The sequence below is a fragment of the Coffea eugenioides genome, chromosome 6 (genome assembly GCF_003713205.1).
Source record: "Coffea eugenioides isolate CCC68of chromosome 6, Ceug_1.0, whole genome shotgun sequence".
Taxonomy (NCBI): Eukaryota; Viridiplantae; Streptophyta; class Magnoliopsida; order Gentianales; family Rubiaceae; genus Coffea; species Coffea eugenioides.
In genome coordinates this window covers 23,754,587-23,778,965 of record NC_040040.1, presented here as the reverse complement: position 1 = coordinate 23,778,965, position 24,379 = coordinate 23,754,587, and the positions used below count along the sequence as shown (strand labels likewise).

The following is a 24,379-nucleotide window of genomic DNA, read 5'->3' as shown; positions in this document are numbered from 1 at the left end:
CGTGGTATTGATTATTCCAAGTATTAAATAATCAATACTTTCTTTTCTAATTTACATTTTAAATAAAATTTAGAGATGACATCCCTCCCCCATGTATGGGGTTTGCCATTATTAACAAAAAAAAGACTATTCCAAATATTGAAAAAGAAAGATATCTTTCACTTAGATATCAAATTATTAGAATTAAACTTTTTATTGGATGTCTCTTTTGGACAGTGCAGTGTACCATCCATGGCCGTGGGTACGTCTCTTTTCATTTATCTTGGCATCTTAATTTTTCTATATTTTTATTTGGTTTTCTCCTCTCCAGCCGTTGGAGACCAAATTTTGACTTTTCTCAAAGTTATACTTGCTTCAGGCACTAAGAGACTTGTCAAGAGTGAGACATCCAAATTTAGGTATTTAATTAAGAGAGTTCAACTTAGACTAATTTGCTTTTCCTAAAAGAAAAGTAAAAAAAATTGGATTAATTTGCAACTAAAAGTTACACCTCAGCATTGACAACTCGACTTGAACTTTTCTTTTTATTTCAACTTTAGGTGGACCAAGTCTGCTAGTTCTCAGTATAACATGTATTACCAGTTGAGTCAAAGTGCTCACTTGTGGTCCCAGCCCCCCCCCCCCCTCCTCCCTCCCCAGCGCCCAACACCCATACCAAAACAAAACACCAAAAAAAAAAGAAGAAATACTAAATTTTTATGCTTTTGACTGCAACCAAGTATTCACCGGAAGGTCTAAGGACAGGTATACAGCGAATGGGTTTAATCAAGTATTTTTGAAAATGCTAGAGGCTAGACCAACTATTAGATTTTCCTTTTTTTCATTTTAAACTTTTTGACCAATGACCAGTTTTTTTTTAGTTCTTTCTTTTGTCCTTAAAGAGGATGAAAAATAGGGTTCCTTTTACTTTCCTATTACCTGAGAACTTAAAAGTACTTACAAATTATGGGTGAAATGACATGAGTTTTGATATTCGAAACTCCAATGTCAAATATCAAGATCTTGTGCAACGCATATGCACAATATAGTAGATCTTCCAAAGAAAAAAAAAAAGGAAAATTCTAATTGTAAATCTCAAAATAAAAAAGATTCTCACATTTTGAGGAACAATACAAGTACAAATTAGCTTTTGAGAAAGAAAAACAAGGAATTATCGACTGTGGAGTGATATTTATGCATGGACATTAAACATCACTGGAATTGAACTACTGAGGCTTCTGACACGTAAGAATGCAATACTTAAACAGGCCATTTTTGAATCTGTCGAACACTGACGGCATCATCAGGAGAACACTGACCGTTTTTATTGTCGTTGGGCATGGGTTTTATCCCTCCAACCTCGGCAGGTTCGGGTCTTATCCCACTGACCGTTTTTATTTTAGTTGGGCTTGGGTTTTATCCCTCCAACCCGGCAGGCTCGGGTTTTATCCCACTGACCGTTTTTATTTTAGTTGGGCTTGGGTTTTATCCCTCCAACCCGACAGGCTCGGGTTTTATCCCACTGACCGTTTTTATTTTTGTTGGGCATGAGTTTTATCCCTCCAACCCCGGCAGGCTCGGGTTTATCCCACTAACCGTTTTTATTTTCGTTAGGCATGGGTTTTATCCCTTCAATCTTGGCAGGGTTCGGCTCGGGTCTTATCCCACTGACCGTATTTTAATTTTTGGTTGGGGCATGGTTTTAATCCCTCAATCCCAGGCAGGCGTCGGGTTTATCCCATTGACCTGTTTTACTTTTTCGTTGAGAGCATGAGTTCTATCCCTCCATACTCGGCAGGGCTCGGGTTTTATCCGCACTGACAGCGTTTTATTTTACGTTGGGTATTGGGGTTTTATCGCCTCCAATCTTGGCAGGCTCCGAGTTTATCACTTGACCGTTTTATTCTCGTTGGGCATGTGGTTTTTATCCCTTCAATCTCGGCAGGCTCGAGTTTTATCCCACTGACCGTTTTTTATTGTCGTTGTCGGCAGACTCGGGTTTTATCCCACTGACCGTTTTTATTTTCGTTGGGTATGGGTTTTATCCCTTCAATCTCGGTAGGCTCGGGTTTTATCCCACTGACCGTTTTTTATTGTCGTTGTCGCAGGCTCGGGTTTTATCCCACTGACCGTTTTTATTTTCGTTGGGCATGGATTTTATCCCTCCAACCTCGGCAGGCTCGGGTTTTATTCCACTGACCGTTTTTATTTTCGTTGGACATGGGTTTTATCCCACTGACCGTTTTTTATTGTCGTTGTCGGCAGGCTCGGGTTTTATCCCACTGACCGTTGTTTTTATTATCGATGGGCATGGGTTTTATCCCTCCAACCTCGGCAGGCTCGGGTTTTATCCCACTGACCGTTTTTATTGTCGTTGTCGGCAGGCTCGGGTTTTATCCCACTGACCTTTTTTTTATTTTCGTTGGGCATGGGTTTTATCCCTCCAACCTCGGCAGGCTCGGGTTTTATCCCACTGACCGTTTTTCTTGATTATTTGATTAGTAATTGTGCTTTATCATTCATTTTGTATTTCATGTTAGAAGTTCTGAGAGTTCAGACCTTTTCGATTTTTGTAAATATCACAGATGGTCAATGTACATGTTTCATTGGGGTTCACTTGCATTCGAACTACGTTTGACCTGATTCCCATAGTGGGATACGTAGGCAACTCTACATGAGTTCGGTCATATTTTCTGTAATATTACTACATCCTTTTGCTCAATGGTTATAGCCAAGTGTTGGTTTATTATTTTAGCTCAAGTGCAGCTAGGAGAGACAGGTAAGCAATTTGGTGTCTACGTCTTTGTCTTGAGTTTTTTTGAAACTCTAGAAAAAGAGGGGCAAGCTGTAGACACCAAATTTTTGTCAATTTTTAATGTTTTCCTTAAATTTTATCTATTTGATAAGTTATTATTATTTTTTTTTAATATATATTAATGTGTGATTTTCTCATTTTTGTAGGTTTGTTTTTGGAAAAAGAAAAAAAAATACAAAAAAAGAAGAAAATCAAGAAATAAAAAATCTTCTCATAATTATTGCTCTTTCACCAAATGCACTGTTGATCCATTTTTGCACTCAAAAATCTCCATGCATCTTTCTTTTTTTATTTGGAAGAAATCATCATTTTATCCCATGCACCTTTCTTTTCTTTTTTCTTTTTTTTTTCAACACAGGGGTGTCCGGGTCAATCCTTACGGGGCCCGACTAATCCCCTGCGGCCCAAGCCCGGAGCCCCAACCCGGCCCGAACGCGTTAAGTGCACGGAGGAATCCAGCGTAGCGGAGACTCGAACTTGTGACCTCAGGGTTCACTGGTGAGAGGCGCTGCCGCTGGACCATTCACGCGGGGGCCCATGCACCTTTCTTTTCATTAGGGGGAGAAAATCATTTTGGTGAACCTAACACACAAAAGCTCCACCTTTGGCTCCAACTGCTCTCTCTCGAGTCTCTCTTCTGGAGACAAAAAAAAAAGAGGAAAAAAGGGAACTCTCTACTTTTCCTCCCAGGACATCTCTCGGCTCTCTCCCAGAGGGGGGAGACAGAAAAAGCCACAACAAGTAAAGAAAATTCCCTGGACACAAGGAGGCAGCCGCCGGTTGGACAAAGAGCCTGGAGCTTCCTCAAAATTTTAGTCAAAGGACCACAACCTCATTGAGGTATTCTTTCCAGCTTTTCCTTTTTTAATTAATTAGATTACATGCATGTTTTGCTACCTATTTGTCTCTTTCTTTCACTGATTTTTGTTGCTATTGTGGTGTTGTTGAAGTTTTTTTTGGACAAGCCTGCATGCAATTAAGAAAAAAGGAAACGGTGCTGTGAATGCATGCCAAATGCTTGATAAAGTGCCGAAATGGAAAAACGGATTAAAAAGCTGAATATTGTGCATGTTGTTGTCAAAACGGATGACCGTTAGCTAGCACCAGGCCTGGAAATGTGTGCTTATCTAAATTTTTTGGAGTTTTGAGCTTTAAAGGCATTAGAATAATTTTCTTCATTTTTGGGGCTGTTTTGATTTAATGCATCCTTTTGTTGTTGTTTACTTGTCAAACTAAGATTATAGTTGTATTGTGGAAGTTATAAGGAGGGTTTTGGCATAATTTTTATGATTTTTGGTGAAGATTTGAGGGTTTTAAAAAAATAAAAACTGAACTGATTTCTTGGCATTTGGCCACTTTTGGGTCATTTTCTGTAAAAACTAAGTTCAAAAATGGAACCTACGCGAAAAATCGAGTGAAGGGGTATATTTTGAGAAATTTTGGTGACCGGAGAGGTCGCCGGCGACCGCCGCCGGAGGCGGTGGCGGCCACCATGGCCGCCAGCTGAAGCTTCTTCAGCTGGCCGAAGAAGCAGAGAAAGAAACGATTGGGGAAGGAAGAAAAAAAAAGGAAAGAAAGAAAGAAGAAAAAAGAAAAGAAATTGGGCTAATTTTTTTTTTCTGATGGGCCAAGAGTTAGTTTTGGTTGGGTTTTGGGAATGGGTTTTGTTTTTTTTTTTTGGGTTTCGGTTGGGTTAGAAGGTCAGAGCCCATGCATTGTTTTTGTTGGGCTTGAGTGATGAAAAGATGGGCTAGCCTGCTCGTTTGGCTTGGATTTTCGGCTGGGCTTAGGAAATGTTTGGCCTAAAGAAATAAAAATGATGGCCCAGTGGCCTTTTTCTTGCCCAAATCAGAAACCGAAAGTTGCACTTTAACCCCTCATCTTTGGAGTAGTTTCACTGTGACCCAGAACATTTTAAATTCCTTTCACCTAGGTCCTTAAGTTAATTGCATTTTGGTCTCTAAACTTTATCTTTCATTTGATTTTGGCCCCTAAACTTTGAAAAAATATAATTTCTATCTCCAAAAGTTTTTCAATTTTGCAATTCAGTCCCTTGTGAATTTTGACCCTCTTTTATTATGATCGTTTCTTTTCTTTAATAGCTAATTATGCTACTTTTGTGTATGTTCAACTTGTAATTTTTAGATATTCTTAAATTTATTTACGTTTGACATATTGAGGTGAATTTTCATTATTATTAGTTTTTCAATTAAATTGGTGCCATGATTCTTTTGTTCATTTTGAGTATAAATAGGGCAATTTGACTCCGTTTAGTCACCACTTCAAAAGGGAGGTACCCCATTATTATTATTTCAATGTCAATTACGTGCTCTTATGTGCTCCTACGTGTTCCTATGTGTTTATACATTTTTATATGCTTTGTTTATTCGATTTGAATGTTCATTTAAATTTTCTTATGTTTGTTTAGTTAATTTTATAATTATTTGAGAGGCACTTAAATACCTCAAAAATGTAATAGATAGGATAATTAGATTTGTTTTATTTTATTTTCCCTTTTAGATTGTAGTTAGGCGCTCCCCGATGTAATAGATAGGTTGTGTGCTTATGTGGCTTATATGTTACGTGCCTTACCCGCTTTCCTTAGGATTTTTGCATCTAGATATTATGCTTATGTGTTACGTGCTACGTGCTCTTATGTGTTTATTTGTTTTAATCTATGTCTACTTGTCTTATTATGTATTAAAAATGCATGACGTCACCACACTAGTCCAACGCTAGTTGTGGCTTCTCCTCCATTTACTTGCTAGTCCAACGCTAGTAAGGATTTTTAGAAATTGGCTAGTCCAACGCTAGACCCTTAGATCGTTCGTGCGTTAGATTCATTTTTTTTGTGATATTCATTACATTTTTATGCATATTTTCATTTTTAGGATCTTTTCTCATTTGCATGATATTCTCTATTATATTATCCCTTACCCTCTATAGGTACTAATCATGTCATTTAGAATTGCATCTCATTTAAGCTAGTTCATTTGCTTGTTCATGTTAGGATAATTATTTTTCAAACATGGGAAATGGGTGATTATAACTTTTTAGTTTAAATACCCTATTAATCCATGTATAAGAAAATTATGTCACAAGTTTTTGCCTCCCGTACCCTTTATGTTGCATTCCCTTTTTCTTTGATCACTTATATATGTATATAATTTAATTTCTTTTCTTTTATTTTAATTTCATCATCCGCATACTCGTGACACTTTCAAGGAATCATTGTGGCCTTCGCAATTAATGCGATTGGTTCGATTAAACCCTTGAATGGATATTTTGACCCTTTCGATATTTTATAAATTTAGATTTGCATCCATGTAGGAAACATCCAAATATGATAAATTAAGGGTTAGATTAGGAAAATTTTGATTAAATCTCGCAACTAGTTTAGACTAGATTGAAAGGGTGCCTTAGATTTGAGTTAATCGAACATTTACCTTCCCTTTCTTTAACCGTGGCTCCCGAATCCATTTTCTCTTATTTTTCAAAGACCTGGAGTTGTCGAATAAGGGTTTTATTTTATTTTATTTAAATACACTTTTTGGGTGATTTGGTACACCCAAACTCGATATCAAGTGGCGACTCCTAATTTTTCTTCAAAACCCTTTTAGACTGAATTTTGGACCCAAATTGTCGCATTTTTTAAAGTCCCATTTTAGGTCCTTTTTCACTTATTTTTAAATGGAAATCATATCTTTTATAAATACCTTTTTATTCTTATTTTTCCATCGCGAAAAATGGGACGCGACAGTTAACTTTTCAATTTTGTTTATTTTATTGTCATTTTCATTCCATTAATTATCCTCCAATTTTATTCTATTGACTTGAAAAGAAACAACTTCCTATCTGTTCCCTGTGGAATCGACCCTACTTGCCACTATATGCAAATTTAATACTTTTATAGATAATTCTGATATATCGGATCAAGCAAACTCTTCGGAAACAGGGTGAATCAAGTAACCCATTGCACACCTAGGGTCCCTACTCCTGTAGTTGGATTTATTTTATAATTAATTGTAATGGTAACTAGGACTTTTTAGTAATTATTATTGCATAAACTCGACACCTGTCAATTTTTGGCGCCGTTGCCGGGGACGGTATTTTGGTTAATTTTGTTTCTTTTTAAGTTATTTTTCTTTGGATTTGTCTGGTATTTTTCTAATTTATACCTCGTTCTTTTCGTACAGTCGAATTGATTTTTGATCCGGAAGTAAAGAAGACTGCGCGTCGAATTAGAAAAGAAACTAGACAATTCCGAGAGGAGCAATCTAGCACTGCATCTTAGAGACTGGATCCTGAGGTTAAGTCAACAAATTCGAGTGGTGAGAATTCAAGTGACCCAAGCCAATAGGACATCCTTATAGCAAATGCAAGAATACTAAGAGAGTTGGCTGCTTCGAAATTGACCTAGCAGCCTTTGTACATCACATTCTCTATCCTACCTGAGAATACTTCATTCGAACTGAAATCAGAATTAATTCACCTCTTACCCACGTTTCATGGCCTCTCGGGCGAGAAACTCCATAAACACATCTAAGAGTTCGATGTGGCATGCTCCAGTATGAAGCCTCCAGGAATTACTGAGGAGCAGATCAAACTTAATGCATTCCCTTTCTCCCTCAAAGATGCAGCAAAGGATTGGTTATACTATCTACCTGTAGGTAGTATCACAACATGGGCCCAGTTGAAAAAGAAATTTTTGAAAAAATTCTTCCATGCATCCTGGGTTACAAGTATAAGAAAAGAGATATACAACATTAAGTAATATCCTGGAGAATCCCTATATGACTATTGAGAGAGGTTCAATAAGTTGTGTACTAAATGTTTGCAGTATCAAATTAGTGAACAACTATTGATCCAATATTTCTATGAGAGACTCCAGTCGTCTGATAGGAGTATCATTGATGCTGCGAATGGGGGAGCATTTGCGAACAAGACACTTAGAGTAACATGGTTGCTTATTGAAGCTATGGCAGAGAACTCTCAACAGTTTGGCTTCCGTGAGAGTAACCCTATCCGTAGGGTCAATAAGGTAGAGACGACATCCATTCAGCAATAGCTGTCGGAGCTAACATCTTTTGTTCGGCAATTAGCTGTGGGGAACATGCATCAAGCAAAGGTCTGTGAAATTTGTACAAATGTGGGCCACTCTACTGACTCATGCCCTATTTTGCAAGATAATGGAGCTGAAAAAGTGAACATGGCTGGAGGCGTACCCACGCCCCGTAGGCAGTATGATCCATACTTGAACAGGTACAATTCAGGTTGGAGAGACCACCCCAACTTCAGCTATGGGAACAAGACATAGAATTCATTCACAAATCGTCCGTCAGGATTTCAGCAACCATGGCAACCAAATCCTCAACCTTCGTTCTCCAATCAGGAGGTTTTTTGGAGGATATTATTAAGAGTCTGACGACAAGTACTACTCAGCTTCAGCAAGAAACGAGACCCTTGGCCACGAGTACTGCTCAGTTTCAGCAGTAAACTAGGTCGGGTATAAAAAAATCTGGAGATTCAAATAAGTCACATGGAAACTGCAATTAATCATTTAAAGTCCCAAATTTTTAAAAAATTACCATTACAACCCGAGGCAAACCCCAAGAATGTGAGTGCCATGACACTGAAAGTGGTAAGGAAGTGGAGAGGTCTAAGGCCACGAAGCTAAAGAGCAAAAGTGAAGACGAGATCGAGAAGGAGTTGGAAGAAAAAGGATGCATTCGTGAAGACCCTAAGGTAACTTTTATTCCATCAATACCCATTAAATCTAATTTAACTTCTTTTCCATGCAGGTTGGAGAAGACAAAGAAGGCGGAGAAAGAGAAAGAGATCCTAGACGTATTCCAAAAATAGAGATCAACATCCATTTATTGGAGGCAATTAAGCAGGTACCAAAGTACATAAAATTTTTCAAAGATTTATGCACGCATAAGAGGAAGTTGATGGGGATGAAAAAATAGCAGTGGGAGAAAATGTATCGGTCATACTCCAAAGAAAGCTTCCATCTAAGTGTGGAGATCCAGATATGTTCACAATCCCTTACAAAATAGGAAATACACCGATTAGGAAAACAATGTTAGATTTAGGGGCGTCAATCAACGTGATGCCAAAAATCATTTATGCGTCCTTGAATCTTGGACCATTAAAAGAAACGACCATCATATTCCAACTAGCTGACTGTACCAATACTTATCCAGAGGGGTTAGTTGAGGATGTCTTGATTTAGGTGAATGAGCTAGTTTTTCCAGTAGACTTTTATATCTTAGATATGGGAGATGAAAAATCGTTAAATTCGTCACCTATTTTGTTAGGTAGATCGTTTCTTAGCACTGTTAGGACTAAAATAGATGTGAACAAGGGTACTTTATCAATGAAATTTGATGGCGAAATTGTAAATTTTAATATTTTTGAGACAATGAAATATCCAGAGAAATCTAACTCAATTTTTGCTTTGAATGTTATTTAGCCTCTTGTACAGAAAACTTTTGAATTGGATGGTGAAGACGTGTTGAAAGTGGCCTTGACCAAGCATCTTGAATTGGGCGTAACTCCTAATATGAACATGAGGGATGAGTTGCACCACGCAGTTGACGTATTACATTCATTTCCAACCATTCCCCCAAGGTATGAGCTTACGTCTCTTTTTGTGTCGAAAACTCAGATAAAGTTGCTTCCTTCAGTTGTGCAGGCATCTGAGTTAGAACTTAAACCTTTTCCGAAACATCTAAAGTACGCATTCCTGGGAGACCAAGAGACACTTCCGGTGATTATTTCTGCCCACTTATCTCCAAGTCAAGGAGACAGCTTGGTGCAAATCCTTAGAGATCATAAGGAGATGATTGGGTGGAGTATAGCATATATCAAAAGAATAAGTCCGCCCTTATGTATGCACTGGATATGGCTCTAGGATGTTGCGAAACCGGTAAGACAGGCGCAGCAGAGGTTGAACCTATAATGATGGAAGTTGGGAAAAAAGAGATACTTAAATTCCTAAAAATTGGAATTATCTTTGCTATCTCAGACAGTCCTTGGGTGTTTATGGATGATTTTAGTGTATATGGGGATAATTTTGATGAATGTTTTGATAATCTAACTCTAACTTTGAAAATGTGCATAGAAACGAACTTGATTCTTAATTAAAAAATGTCACTTCATGGTAGAGTATGGTATTGTCTTAGGGGACGTTATGTCAGCTAAGGGAATAAAGGTAGATAAAACAAAAATAGATCTTATTTCTGCTTTGTCTTACTCCATATGTGTACGGAAAGTACGTTCCTTTTTGGGCCATACAGGATTTTATAGGAGGTTTATCAAGGATTTTTCAAAGATTGGAGCACTCCTGTTCAAGTTGCTACAAAAGGACGTGACATTCGATTTCACTCATGAGTGCAAGGTGACTTTTGATAAATTAAAGGAATCGTTGACATGGCCGCCCGTCATTCAACCCCCAGATTGGAACCTGCTGTTTGAAATCATGTGTGACAAGAGTAATTATGTCGTAGGAGCCGTGTTAGGGCAAAGGATTAACAAGGCGGCGCACGCGATCTACTATGCATCGAGAGCATTGAGTGGAGCCCAACTCAACTACTTCACGATAGAGAAAGAACTACTAGCCGTTATTTTTGTACTAGAAAAATTTAAATCATATTTATTAGATGCAAAAGTAACTGTTTTCTCTGATCATGCAATCTTGAGGTAGTTGTTGGTGAAAAAGGATATGAAACCGAGGCTCATAAGGTAGATCTTGCTCCTGCAGGAGTTCGACTTAGAGATCAAGGATAAGAGTGGGGCCGAGAACTTGATAGTTGACCATTTGAATCGGTTGCTTACGAATAGGGAGGATCTGCCGTTAAGAGAATCATTTTCCGAGGAGCAATTACTAGCCATTAATTCGTCAGTACCTTGGTATGCTGATATTGTCAATTTTTTGATAATGAATCAATTACCTACATGTTAGCAAAAGGCTAAGAGAGATAAATTGAGAAGTGATGCCAAACACTATATCTGGAATGACCCTTATCTGTGGAAGCAATGTTTGGATCAAGTGATAAGAAGGTGTGTAAGTGCTGATGAGTTCCATTCTATTTTAACTTTTTGCCATTCTTTTGCATGTGGAGGGCACTTTGGGCCAAAGCGAACAACTCGTAAGGTGTTGGAGAATGGTTTCTATTGGCTCACTCTGTTTAAGAATGCATATTCATTCTGTAAATCTTGTAATAAGTGTCAAAAGATGGAAATATTTCTGCAGAGATCAAATGAGTTAAACCTCCATGTTATTTGTTGAAATTTTCGAAGTTTGGGGTATAGATTTTATGGATTCCTTTCCCTCATCTTTTGGTTTCTTATGCATTCTACTTGCTTTCGATTATGATTTTAAATGGATGGAGGCAAAGGCCACCGGACTAATGATTCAAGAGTGGTTGCAAATTTTATAAAGTCTAACATTTTTGTTCGCTTTGGGATGCCGAAAGCTGTAGTTAGTGACCGGGACACTTATTTTTGTAATAAAACGATCGCTGCTTTGTTTCATAAGTATGACGTACTCCACAAAGTATCCATATCCTATCATCCGCAGACGAATGTTCAGGCCGAAGTATCGAATAGGAAGGTCAAATCAATCCTGGAGAAGATGGTGTAGCCTGACAGGAAGGATTGGAATTTGAAGTTGAAAGATGCTCTGTGAGCTTACCGCATCGCGTATAAAATCCCGATTGGAATGTTCCCATGTAGATTGATTGTTGGAAAGCCATGCTACCTCCCAGTAAAATTTGAACATAAGGCATTCTGGGCAGTTAAGCGATGTAATATGGATCTTGTGGATGCCGGAAGAAATAGAAAGTTCCAATTACAAGAGCTAGAAGAACTACAGAATGAAGTCTATGAGAACGCAACAATTTATAAGAAGAAGAGCAAAATCTTTGACGATCAACAGGTTTTAAGAAAGTCATTTATAGTAGGGTAAAAAGCCCTCCTTTATCACTCAAGACTTAAGCTTTTCTTTAGTAAGTTGCAATCGCGTTGGATTGGTCCATTTGTCATTTTTAATATTTTTAATTATGATGTAGTGAAAATCTGAAATTTGAAGACGGAGAAGAAGTTCGTGGTAAATCGTCGCCGTCTGAATCCCCACTATGAGGGGTTTAATAGTGAGCAAGTGGAGGTCATATATCTTGATGATCCAAATTGTGAGGCTTAACTAGCTATTACTGTATCTAGCCAAAGACGTTAAAGAAAAGCACTACTTGGAAGCAATCCAAGAATTTTAATTGTGTTTTATTTCATATTTGTGTGTTCAAGATCGGTAGGTTTAGGTTCCTTTTGACAAACAATCTATATTATAGGTCATGAGAATTTTTGTGCAATTTTATTCGGGGTTGGTGGCACAAATTCGTGGGAAAAAGACTTCATATTACAAGGCGTGCCCGCACATTGTATTCACAGTGTATGGACATTTGCAAAGCTTGGTGATCAGAAGACTTTAACCTCCAAGACGTGCCCAAGCCTTCCAACCTTTGTGATAACGGAAGTCAAAAATTGACCAGGACCTCTCTAACCCCATTTTTTACTTTTCTCTTTTCCTTGTCTTGTCTAGTCTTGTCAATGTCCGTTGTTTTAGCTTCTAATCTTCCATATCCTTTATTTTGTCTTGATTTCAATTTCTTCTTTTCCTTTTCTTGTTCACTGCCGCCGCTCGCCAGTCAGCACCACAGCCGCGTCGCCGTCGCCGCTTCTCTCCTAGCTACGGCCGCGCGTCTCTCTCGTTCTTTCCCTTCTCTCTCTCTTTTGTTCTTTGAGACTGCCGCACGCCGCCGCTGTCTGTCTGCCGCCAACTAGATCCTCAGCCCAGCGACGCACGCAGCAACCAGCACGCGCTGCTCACTCCGCGCTCGACCAGAGTGCCCCAGTCAGCAGTCGCACGTGCGACCCAACAGAGAGGCATAACCAGCACGCCTCTATGCGCTTGCCAGCGCTCGCCCAACCGCACGTGATACCAGCGCAGCGCCTATCTCCAGCAGCATGCAGCCTTCCCCTGTACGTGCCCAGCAGCCGCGTGTGACCTGCGCACCTGTCCAGCCCTTGAGTACGCAGTGGCGCCCATCAACCTTCTCCTGTGTGCCTGCCCATCCCTTGGGCGCGCAGTAGCACCCACCAGCCTTCTCCTGCGAGCCCAATGTGCCCAGTAGCTCTCTCGCGCACGTACAGCCCTTATGACTCTCTCTCTCGTCATGCGTCTTCACCGCGGTCTTCTCCCGCATGGCAAAATGGTACCTCTCTTTTCCTATATTTTTGCCACTCATTTTCGTATTTGGAGTCTTGTTGCTATATTTTACTAGATTTTAGGCTTTTTGTATCTGTGGATTCTGGTGGATCTGAGATTTGGCACACGTGACTGGTGATTTACTCTTTGTTGACTATAATTGACTGATAATTCCATTTGTGGGGTCTCGGATCTGTTGTCTTTACTGTTATTTGCCAAGTGACGCCAGTAGGGGATTTTTGTGTCGGTTTGCCTTATCCTTGTTTGTTGGGTATTTTGGTTTTCTAACTGCTGACTTTCCTGTTGACTGTGGTCTCCTTATTTCTATTTGGTGGTTGCCTCACTATTTCTGTGCCTATTTATATTCATTTCTGTGGTCTCCGAATGCCTCCGAAAAAGGCAACAACATCTGGTTCATCTGGGTCCCAACCTCATAAGAGGCGAGCCCCAATTCAAACTCCCACTCGGTCCTGTCTAGGTTTCTCTAAGAGTACTATATCTCCTAGGGACTGGGGAGAACCTATCACTGACCTTGCATGTGAACAACAGGACGATTGAATAGCTTGTTGCACCGTCCTTTTGCTCTGTGTATGTGTTTTCATGCCCCGACCCTAGATCATTTGCAAATTGCACGAGAGGTTGAACAGTTGTTCTCGACAATTGGTTGGTAACGGTATCTGGTCATTGACTACCCTATATTTGAGGAGCTCTGCTATGAATTCTACTCCACTTTTGAGTTCACTAAAAATAAATTTATCACTTTAGATGAGTCGGGGGTGATTAAGTTTAGATTAAGGGGTGCCCCACAGGATATGTCCATTAATCACTTTAATCTAGCTTTGGGGTTTATTAGTGAGGATACCATTTCCTCTGGGACGTATATCAACAGTGTATGTGACTATACCAGACCCTTTTTTAGTAATTACATTGACATATGGAGGGAGTAGTCCATGAACCCTCAACTTTATGATCCGAGTCAGTCCAAGGCCTCTCATCTTAAGGATCCGGTATTGAAGGTTATCCACCGGTTCTTGGCCTACAATTTCTCGGGTCCGAAGGACTCCTCCGGCACCCTTGCCAAGGCTGAATTTTATTTTCTTTGGTGCATGCGCAACAAGGTACGGGTTAACTTTGGGTGTTGGGTGGCCACTCAAATGTAATCCGTTATTCAAAAGCGGCATAAGCCAGTAATTATGAGCTCGCTCATTACTCACTTGGCCGTTCGGTTGGGATTCTTGACCTCAACAAAGAGCACAAGTTCGCTCTAACTCGTGAGATTGAGCCATTGCATTGGCGTAGCTTGGAGAGAATGGGTGTTATTTTCAAAGTAGGAGATGTATATCAGATTACGCCTCCTGGCGATGGCAAGTCACAGCTCCGGGTTCCTCCGACTGTCCATCCTATTAATTTACCGCTCCATACTAATCAGGCGGGTCCGTCCTCATACCATGCTCTCCCTGCTTGGGATTTCCAATACCGTTCCCTCCAAGATTCTGTCCGTGAACTAGGGGAGCGAGTTGAGGGACTAGATGGCTGTCTTGCGACGTTACAAGTTTTTGACTGTATTCAAATGGAGAATCAGGTAGCCTTCTATGCTCATATTAGATTCCGGCCACCTCATCCTCCTCCTCCTTAGTGTCGCGCTGCACCCTCTCGGTAGTCAGGGAAGTTTCGCTCCCTTTGTCCTTACACTTTATTTGTCTTTGTTACATTGAGGACAATGTAGGTTTTAGGTGGGGAAGGGGATGGTTTCTATTATTTTTTTGTTTCTATTATTTCTTTTTGGTAAAAAAAAAAAGGGTTTAGGGTAAATGAAACAACCAGAAAATGAAAGAAAAAAATGAAAAATAAAAAAAAAGTGTAATTAGTTGGCTTTCTTTTTATGTCTACATTTGTTAACTGTTAGAGCGTTTTGCTATGATGGATTGCACAATCAGGGTATACGGGTATGTGGTCATATATGTTAGTTATGTATTTTGGTTTTTCTTGACAATATCGTTGAATGTTGAATATGTTGGACTTGATCAATTCTTAAAACTTTTGGGAGCTTTTGAGCCATGCACGAGCACATTATTCTTGTTTGCTTCGTTTGTGTTATTGAGTGGGTATCACACATGGGATTGGCATACTAGAACTTGCTATTTTATACATGTCGAGACCATATTTTATTGAACTAGATGCATTTGAAATGATAAGGACATTTAGGATTTAACATTTTTTAATTTTCTACAAACCATGCCTTCATCTTGTCTCTCAATAGTGAACCAATTTGAGCTTTTATCCTTCTCCCTTGTTTGTCAGCTGTGTTTAATAACCCAAGACCTTTTTGAACTTTCTTGTTCAATCTTGTGCCATTAAGAGATGTTTGAATTTCATTGTTTGTGCAAGGCAAATAAATTTAGGGTCGCTAGTGGTGTTAGAATAAAAGCTGTATGGTGCTATTTCTGTACATCTGAGTTCGAAAGAAAAAAAGAAAAAAAAGAAAAAGAAAAGAAAAAAAAGGGAGAAATTGTCAATAAGCTGGTGAACAGAAGACTCTGGTTTACAGGGCATGCCCACGCGTTGCAAGACGCCCTTTTAGGATAAAAAAAACCTAGAAAAGAGTTTCGACACTTGCATAGTGGGTATAGCAAATGGAAACGCCTTGCTTGTGAAATTTCTTCGATAAAGCGTTGTGGTTATGTAGTGGATATCGGATATTCTCTTGACACATTACACCCTATCTTTACCTTCTTATCCCGCCTTTTACCTAAGCTCCATTACAACCCTATTAAAGTCCCTTTGATTTATGTATTTAGTTCACTTTTGAGTGATGGAGATGTGATAAATGTGCAAGCTTGTGGTAAAATGCCATTCCGTGATGTTGATTTGAGCGTTCCTAGTATTTATACATTTTTTTGAAGGTGACGAGTATTACTGTTCATATTCTTTGGATAACCACCTGTCCAATGTGTTCTAATTTTGGTGGCATTGTCAGAAATACCGAATGCTTGTGTTAGTATAGATCACTACGCAACCGTTGCTATCTTGATTGTACTTCTGAGCTTCGCAATGCTTGAAGACAAGCATTGTCTAGGTGTGGAGGAATTTGATAGAGCAAATATTGGGCATCTTTCGCGCTGTTATTTTGTCATAATTTTGGCTACTTACTGTGCTAAGTGTTGAGATTTTGTTCAATTTGATATTTATGTAAATTGTAGGTGGTTGGTGTCAAAAGTGCTTTTTCAAGGCAAATTTCCAGAAGACTCTTTATTTCATGGCGTGTCCACGCCAGAAACGGAGGAGATACACCTAAAAGACGGACCCCGCGGGATTGGTAGCAAAAGTGGGCAATTAGGAAATCAAAAAGGCTCATGGGTCGCGAAGGTGCAGAGGATAAAAACTCTAATCCTACAAAGCTTTAAGGGCTTTGAAGCTTTCTTTTTTTCGGCGACCACTTTGGGTGAATTGGCTAGAAAGCCAGATTCACGTGGGATTGATATATTAGTTTTTGTTTTCTCCTGTCAGACGATTTACTCTTGGCTTTTGGCTTTTGTACAACTGGCTATTAGATCTTTTGCCTTTTACTTTTCGCTTCAGTACGAATACGAAACCCCAAAAAAAAAAAAGAAGCAAGTCTTTTCGTCTGTTCCTTTGTTAATTCATCTTTCCTAATTCTTTGGTAATTGTGCGGATGGAATCAATCAAACCACGCGAGAGTGACACGATAAGGAGCGGCTAGGTTTCTCTTCTACCCAAGGGTTAACGCGAAGGCGCGGTCCATAACATCTGTGAAATTTAATCGAACTTTCACTATTTCTTCTAATCCATTACTATTCGTGCATTTCCTGGATTAATTATTTATGGTTATTTTATTAATTGAATATCAACGGTCAGATATTTAGTTTAATCTAATAGCCTACTGTCACATTAACTAAATTGAATATCTAATTGTTTGTTTAGTTGATAAATAGTAACGACTATCATAATTGGCTTTGTGTTGGGGAAGCGTAAGATCTAGTTTAACTAAACCTTCTTAGCGTATTTATTGGTTAGGGTTGAATTTTTCTAGTTTTAATGCAACCGGATAATTAAATTCCTATGGTCGTACCTAGGGTTGTTTTCTGGTTAGAGAAGCAGTCAACGGTCGTACCTTGGTTGTCGAAAGAGTAAGGAAAAACTGGCTGTCAGAGCTTGTTAATAGTTATAACTAACCTAGTGACGAATGAATGAAATATCTTTGCATCGATAATCATTTAATTGGATCGTGCCTGGAAAGTTGATCCTTTGGGTAGAGTTTTACTAATTGCTATTTTTAGTAATTGTACCTAGTGAGTTAGCTTTTGAATTTTATTTATTTTATTTTCATTTTCATTCCATTAATTATCCTCGAATTTTATTCTATTGACTTGGAAAGAAACAACTTCCTATCCGTTCCCTATGGAATCGGCCCTACTTGCCACTGTATGCAGATTTAATACTTTTATAAACAATTTTGGTATATCGAATTAAACAAACTCTTCGGAAATAGGGTGAATCAAGTAACCCACTGCACACCTAAGATCTCTGCTCCAGTACTTGGATTTGTTCTATAATTAATTGTGGTGGTAACTAGGACTTTTTAGTAATTATTATTGCACAGGCTCGACACCTGTCAAGCATAACTTGAATAAATTTATGTAATCAGCAGTAGAAATCCACTTAACACGATTTCTGCCCACCGCTTGGGTCAGTGACTTTTTCTCATCTGGATGCAAATCATTTTCAAGGGGCGAAAGATCCATATGACACCAAGTGAGTAAAATGATAGTAGCACCAGGGGCAGCCACGCGATTCAACTCATGAACAAACTTCATCAAGAAGAAAATAGCATCAGAAAAATTTTACATTATTGACATTTATGCGATACGTGCGTTCAACAATTAGGATAGATAATCTTTTTAAAAGAATGATAAAAAAACAAAAAAAAATAAAGAGAAATAGTAATTGTAAAGGATAGAAGACGAAAAATAACCTTTGTTTTATCGCTTATGTGATTTTCACATTCAATACACCAAATTAAATCGAATGACCCATCTGCAAATGGCTGATTCAATGCATCTGCCACTTCAAAGGAAACCTGCTATGTACGTTTTAGCAGCTATTAGAAAAAGAAAGCAGCACTACTATATATCTGCATAATGATTTTACATCTTTTTCTTTCTTACTTCTCTTTCTAGCATTGTGGTGGCTTTTACTTGGAATTTGGAAGAAAGTTCCGAGTCATTCTACAAAGTTTATTTGAAATGTGACTTGATCAGAATTTAAAACTTGGCATAGTCAATAATATATGGTTAATCTCTCTGTACTGACATGCATAATAATTAATTTAAATTTGAATTTAAAATTTATGTGTTGCACGTGTGGAAAACATCTAAATATAATATTGTATAAATTATTATTTAGTGCATATAAGATTAATTATACATACATACATATATATACACATACACACATATATGTATGTATATATGCATGTATATATGCATGTGTGTGCATGTTGTGTGTGTGTATGTATGTATATATATATACATGTATATTTGTATGTATATATACATATATACACATGCACATATATATATATGTATATGTATATGTACACACATAGGTATGTAACCAAATTCAAGAGTTAACATCATTACCTAAGATTATTGATAATACATATTTGAATTCAATTCTATTACGAGATAATCTTATCCCCTAAAATTTAGGATTTAAAAATTTTGCATTTTTAGTGTATAAAAAGTAAAGGTGAGGATGGATAATCAAAACAAAACTATCACAAATTAGGATTCTTGAAACTTTTGAATATCAGGTTTGCTTTCATGAACACAAAAGTGGGGAGGCTTTGGGAACATTCAAGAGGTAGTCTCAGGAATGCTGAAACTTTTCTTTTTTTCTTCCACGCTTTGAAATTGTTTGTTGTTGTTGTTGAAATATTTTTGCTTTAACTTTCTTCGCTACAATTTGTTTAGTTCATATGTAACTTCATTCTTTGTCTATTATCTTTCTCATAGAAATAAACAGGTAATATAAGTATGTGCGTGTGCATGGGTTACCATCTAGTATTCTATAAAATTGCACCTCTTGCTTTATATGGATTAAAAGATTGGGGAAAATCTGTTAAAAGGGCGAGTCTGACTTGTGACTAATGATAATGATTCACCCTGTTCACTAAGAACGTTAATTGTAGTAGCTCTTTTAACAAAATCTACTGCAAAATGTGCACAACAAGGTCTACATGATATCCAAAATTCAATACAAGTATCTTTTATACTCAAAATCTAAGAAGTGTGTCCTTTACATGAGATAATCATCTATTATCAGGTTCACAATTTTTTTCAAAACCATAGTATGCACTCTGTCAGCATAGTCTTAGTATGCACTCTGTCATCATTCCTTAAGAAATGGAAGAACGAAAATTTTTACTCATTGTGCAGTTGCATAAAAAGAGTGAGCGGCGAGGGTGATTTAACAATTGATAACTTCTTGCAAATCGTTCAAAATTGTAACACGGAGAGTTCATACAAACCTGGCTTTCTAATCCTTGGGCAAGCTCTTTCAGCCTCAACTGGGCTAAGGGTGATGCCTTTACATTGAGAACCATATTTACTTGCTAGGTGCTGCCACCAATGCAGCATCCAACATCAAGTATTTTTCTTGGTTTCTTAGATGGATCCTCTGCATATTATTTCATGATAAATAATGCCGGTTGGTTGACTGTTAAACAAAAAATGACCAAGTTGGGGAGGAGAAAAAACTAGAAATTATGAGGAGGATGTTTCACTAGGAAAGAAAATAGACACATTGAAAAGCAATCAAACCATTTTTTTTTCAATGTGTGCATGACCTAAACCCAGAGTACCAATTACAGAAATTGCATATGATTGCCCAGAAAAAACAAATTCTATCCTTAATGTATATTCACATTGCATCAGGCTTGTCCAAATTATAGAACTAATCCTGTAATTTGACCAATTTGTATTCTAACCTTTTGAATAGCCAAATACCCCTAAATCCATTGCAAATGTAGCCAAAGAAAAACTAAAGCTACTAAAATGAGAAAGAAAAGGAAAGACCAAAGAAAAAAGAAAAACAAAATGTTGCTTCCGTTTTTATCCTTCCCCAATTGATTATCCCCATTTACATGTGCATGTACTATTGGGTGTAGAATTTGGTACTTCAATTCAAAATAAGGGATTTAAAATTTCTGTTTTGATTTTACGTCAGAGGTTTAAACCCTACATCCATACCTTATAGTTAAAATATTCAAAAAGTGTGACAGAGCACCTCTTTGGTTTAAATGAACTTGCTTGCTCTCTAATCGTTATACAACCTAGTTGGATTTCTTCTCTGTAGGGTAAAATAGTATATATGTTGTTGATTGATTAAAAAAAAATATTGAAATGGTGTTTTTTGGTCATGAACTAAAGGTTGTATTTTCTTTCCTATATGTGAAGAAGTATTTGACTTGAAAGGAAATAATAGAATTAATCTGAGGGCTTTGTTTAATTGCCAATATTGTATTTAAAGTGAGGGCCGGGAAGTTGACAAATGTTTTGCTACTGGGGGATTCGACTGTAATCAGATCACATCACAAGGCATACTTTTTAATTAGGTCAAATCTCAGGAAATACGATTGAAATTGACCCAATTTTGAGTGATACCAATAAAAATATGTGTTGATTTTTCGAAGGTAAGCAATATTTTGTGTTGTTAAGAACAAGATACATGACTAGCACAATTGGCAGAGAAATGATATTCCATCTTAGATAATTCCTTAATATTAGGTGTTTGTTTAACATTAGAATAAATTTTATATACATTGTAATTATATATACTATCAAATTCAAATTTTGTATATATATTATATATTTAATGGTGATAGTGTATGCACTGACAGTTTTTATAAGATTAATCCTTTTATGATGACTTATTGAGAAGTATTTCACGTAATAGAGATTCTGACAAGAGCACTTATTTAGTGTTCAATTATATCATTTGGGTGCAAAGTTACATAAGTGCCTTTTCTATTAGAAATATTTTATCAATTTATTTAGTTCAAAGTTCATGATAAAATGGTCAAATTTCATTTTTATGATTTTTTTGAAATACAAAAGTTATTTCAAAAATACTAATTTTGAGATCGTATTAAAAGTGCTTCGAGATAAAAAGCTTTGCCCCTAAACTTGCAGGTTTCGAAACAATTTAAAATGGCTTCTATCGCCCAAAATATTTCTTTAGCAAAAGCATCACATTCCCCAAAACTCTTTAAGATTCGGTAAAGGTTGACTTAATGAATGGAAAATTCTATCCAAAGATTCAGTGCCTTGGCTCCAAGTAACTCCGGTACAGGGATGTCAACCGGGTCAAAATCGGTACATTCAGACCCAAATCCGACATGTAATAAACTAGTTTAGATCCGGATTCAGATTTTGACGGGGACCAATATATAGTTTCGGATTCGAATTTCATCAGATCCAAATTTGAGCCGGATATATCCAAATTTTAAAATTAATAATTTTTAATTAATTTTAAACTTTTATTTTTAGATAAACTTTGGCAACACAATATTAACAATACAATAAGATTAGTTCTAACAATTGTTTGATTTATCAAAACTATTTTTTAAAAAATAATAAGTAGGTTAGCAACAAATTTTTAATGAACATGTAATTTTTTTTATTAAACTATCTATATTAAATAGATTCACGTCCAAAACGGGTCGGAGCCTATACAAATTGATAGCCATGGTAGATGACTCAACGAAGTCACAATCGAAATTAATGGGAATTATCTTCACCCAAGTAAAAAGCTTAGCTCTGCGGCAAAGTACTTGGAGAAAGAGAAGAAAACTGCCATTGAATATCTTAAGAGAGGTGGGCTGAAGATACTCGACACAGAGGCAAAACGGAGGGCCGCCTCGATCATGCGAGTCTGAGCAGAATGGACATCAGAACCAGGGATAACGGAGCTAGTCACAGAAGCCCGTATGGAGGTATCCCCAACTAGATCCTCTACTACTTTAGATTGGACATCATATGCCATGGCAATTGCCTTGTTCATCTTCTCTGTCTCCACCTTTCCGTCTGTATCCATCTTCTCCTTCTCCATTATTGTTGGTTGTATCGCACAATCCTGTTAACCTTAAGTTTTAGAGCCAAACTAATGAAGGACAGAAAGAAAGAAGGCTTTTTTCTTTTTCAGGGTCACATAATATGCAGGTACTAATTCTTTTCTGCTAGACAGCAAGTGTTGCTCTGGGAATACTTTTGAAAGAGTCTTAGATATGGAATGTTAAAGAGTATTTCTGCGGGGGAAAAATTTTCCTGTCAGGGCACAATTCCTCCTCCTTCCCTAATAGAAAAGAACAATAAAATTTGCATTAGTATGACATTAGCAAATGGGCCGAAGCAACCTTCACTTTTTTATTCCGGATCTAAGCAAAAGAGAAATCCCATATATTAGCATGCAAACAGCTGCTGGATTTTCCAATAACGAAGAAAATCAAACGTCTGAAACTGATAGCCCCCAAAATTTTTACCCAAAAAAAAAATCAATTAATGAAGTGGACCACAGAAATTGAGAGCCAGGTATATAATAATTACCTAGCTAGCAAAGAACAAAAGCTTCAACGTGCCCTGAGAAACAAAGCAGCACGCAATACAACTTGTGAGAAGAACGAGAGAGAGAGAGAGAGAGGGAGAGAGAGAGAGAGAGGGAACAATGTGGCACTGAGCGTATTGGCTTTCATTGACTATAAAGATACTAGCATGACAAAATCTGCTTGTAAATGTGTTCCAATGCGTGGGGATATTTATGTAAAACTCTTTTGAGATTGATGGATTTTTGATATAAGTACAAATTTAATTCCGAAATATACCCGTTTTAATTATAAATATACAGGTCAAATTAATAGTTTAGGACAAATATTGGATCGATCCCACAGAAAGTAACTTTCCAAGCACTAGATCCTTACTTACTCTATTATCTAGACTAATCATAGATTTAAGCAAGAGAATTTGGGCTAATTACTTAGAATATAACCGAACAAAAGAAAAATCGCACGTCTACGGCCTCTGACAGGAGTGTGTGCATACTTATGGGTACCGGCCGGTACCCAATTGAAATTTATTTTTTTTAAAAAAAAGAGTCGGCCCCGTAGCCGACAAGACCTGCTGTGCTGCCGGGCTCTGCCGGGCTGACACAGCCCGGCAGCTAGGCCTATTTCTTAAAAAAAAAAATTTGGTGCCGGGCAACCTCTGTTTTTGAAGAAGAGCAATTGATTATTGTAGCCAAACAAACAGCATGGGTGCTTGCTCTAGGCAAAATTGCTAGTATTATGTTAGAGTTTTTGTTCATTAAAACGTTTGAAAGAAATCCTCATAATCATCATCATTTTTTTTTGCTCCGTTTTGGTATATGAATTGGCGAATCTTCAAGTGAAAGTTGATATGATTAATGAGTTTGGATTAGTTAACTCAGGGATGCATAGCGGTACTTGAAACTAATGAAATGGAAAAATACCATACAGACATGCATGCATACATCATGGTATTAAGATGGCAAAGTGTACATGTAACCTACAGGCTGTAAAGCTTCAATAAAGCTCAATAATTAGATCAACTTTTTTCTTGTTTCTTTTTTTTTGGCAGATTACAATAAAAGCTCTCTTAAAAATTTATTCATTATCTAATATTTAATACTTGTATACTATTATAATATAAGTAACTATATATCATTAAGTCGATTGAATAATATGTAAGTAGTTTTTTTTGTGGCATTTGAAGTAGTTATCTATTAAGTTTCAATTGAAATAAAGATTTTATAATTATTTGTAATTATGCAATATAAAAATCAATGTAAGATGAACATAAATATAAATACCCGAAATTGTATGATTGAAATATTTGATTTAATATGCTTGAAAGACAAGAAGAAATGGCAAGAAGTTTTTTAAAAATTAATGTGAGTTCTATATAGTGTCAATCACCTTTATTTATTATTATAATCGTAATACCTGATTATAACTGATTAAAACTCAAATCCTAATACTATTTACAACTAAAGTTACTATATACTCAAATTAAAATTTTGCTTTTTCCCCAAATTTTTTTTTTATATATGATGTATGTTTTATCATTTGTTAATAATTAATATAACAAAAAGATGCTATTTAGGCTAATATGTCTCAATAACGTGGATTATTTTTAAGGAATTTAATGAGAATTAGACCACACTTTTTATGGATCCAATCTAATTCACATTTTATTTCATTTGAAATATAATTATTTAGAACA

The 24,379-nt window shown here is 37.1% G+C and overlaps 1 pseudogene; it reads right to left on the bottom strand.

Annotated features, from left to right (window-relative positions):
• Positions 1-17,467: 17,467 nt before the first annotated feature.
• On the bottom strand, positions 17,468-22,193 carry LOC113773903 (annotated as a pseudogene).
• Between the last annotated feature and the right edge of the window lie 2,186 nt (positions 22,194-24,379).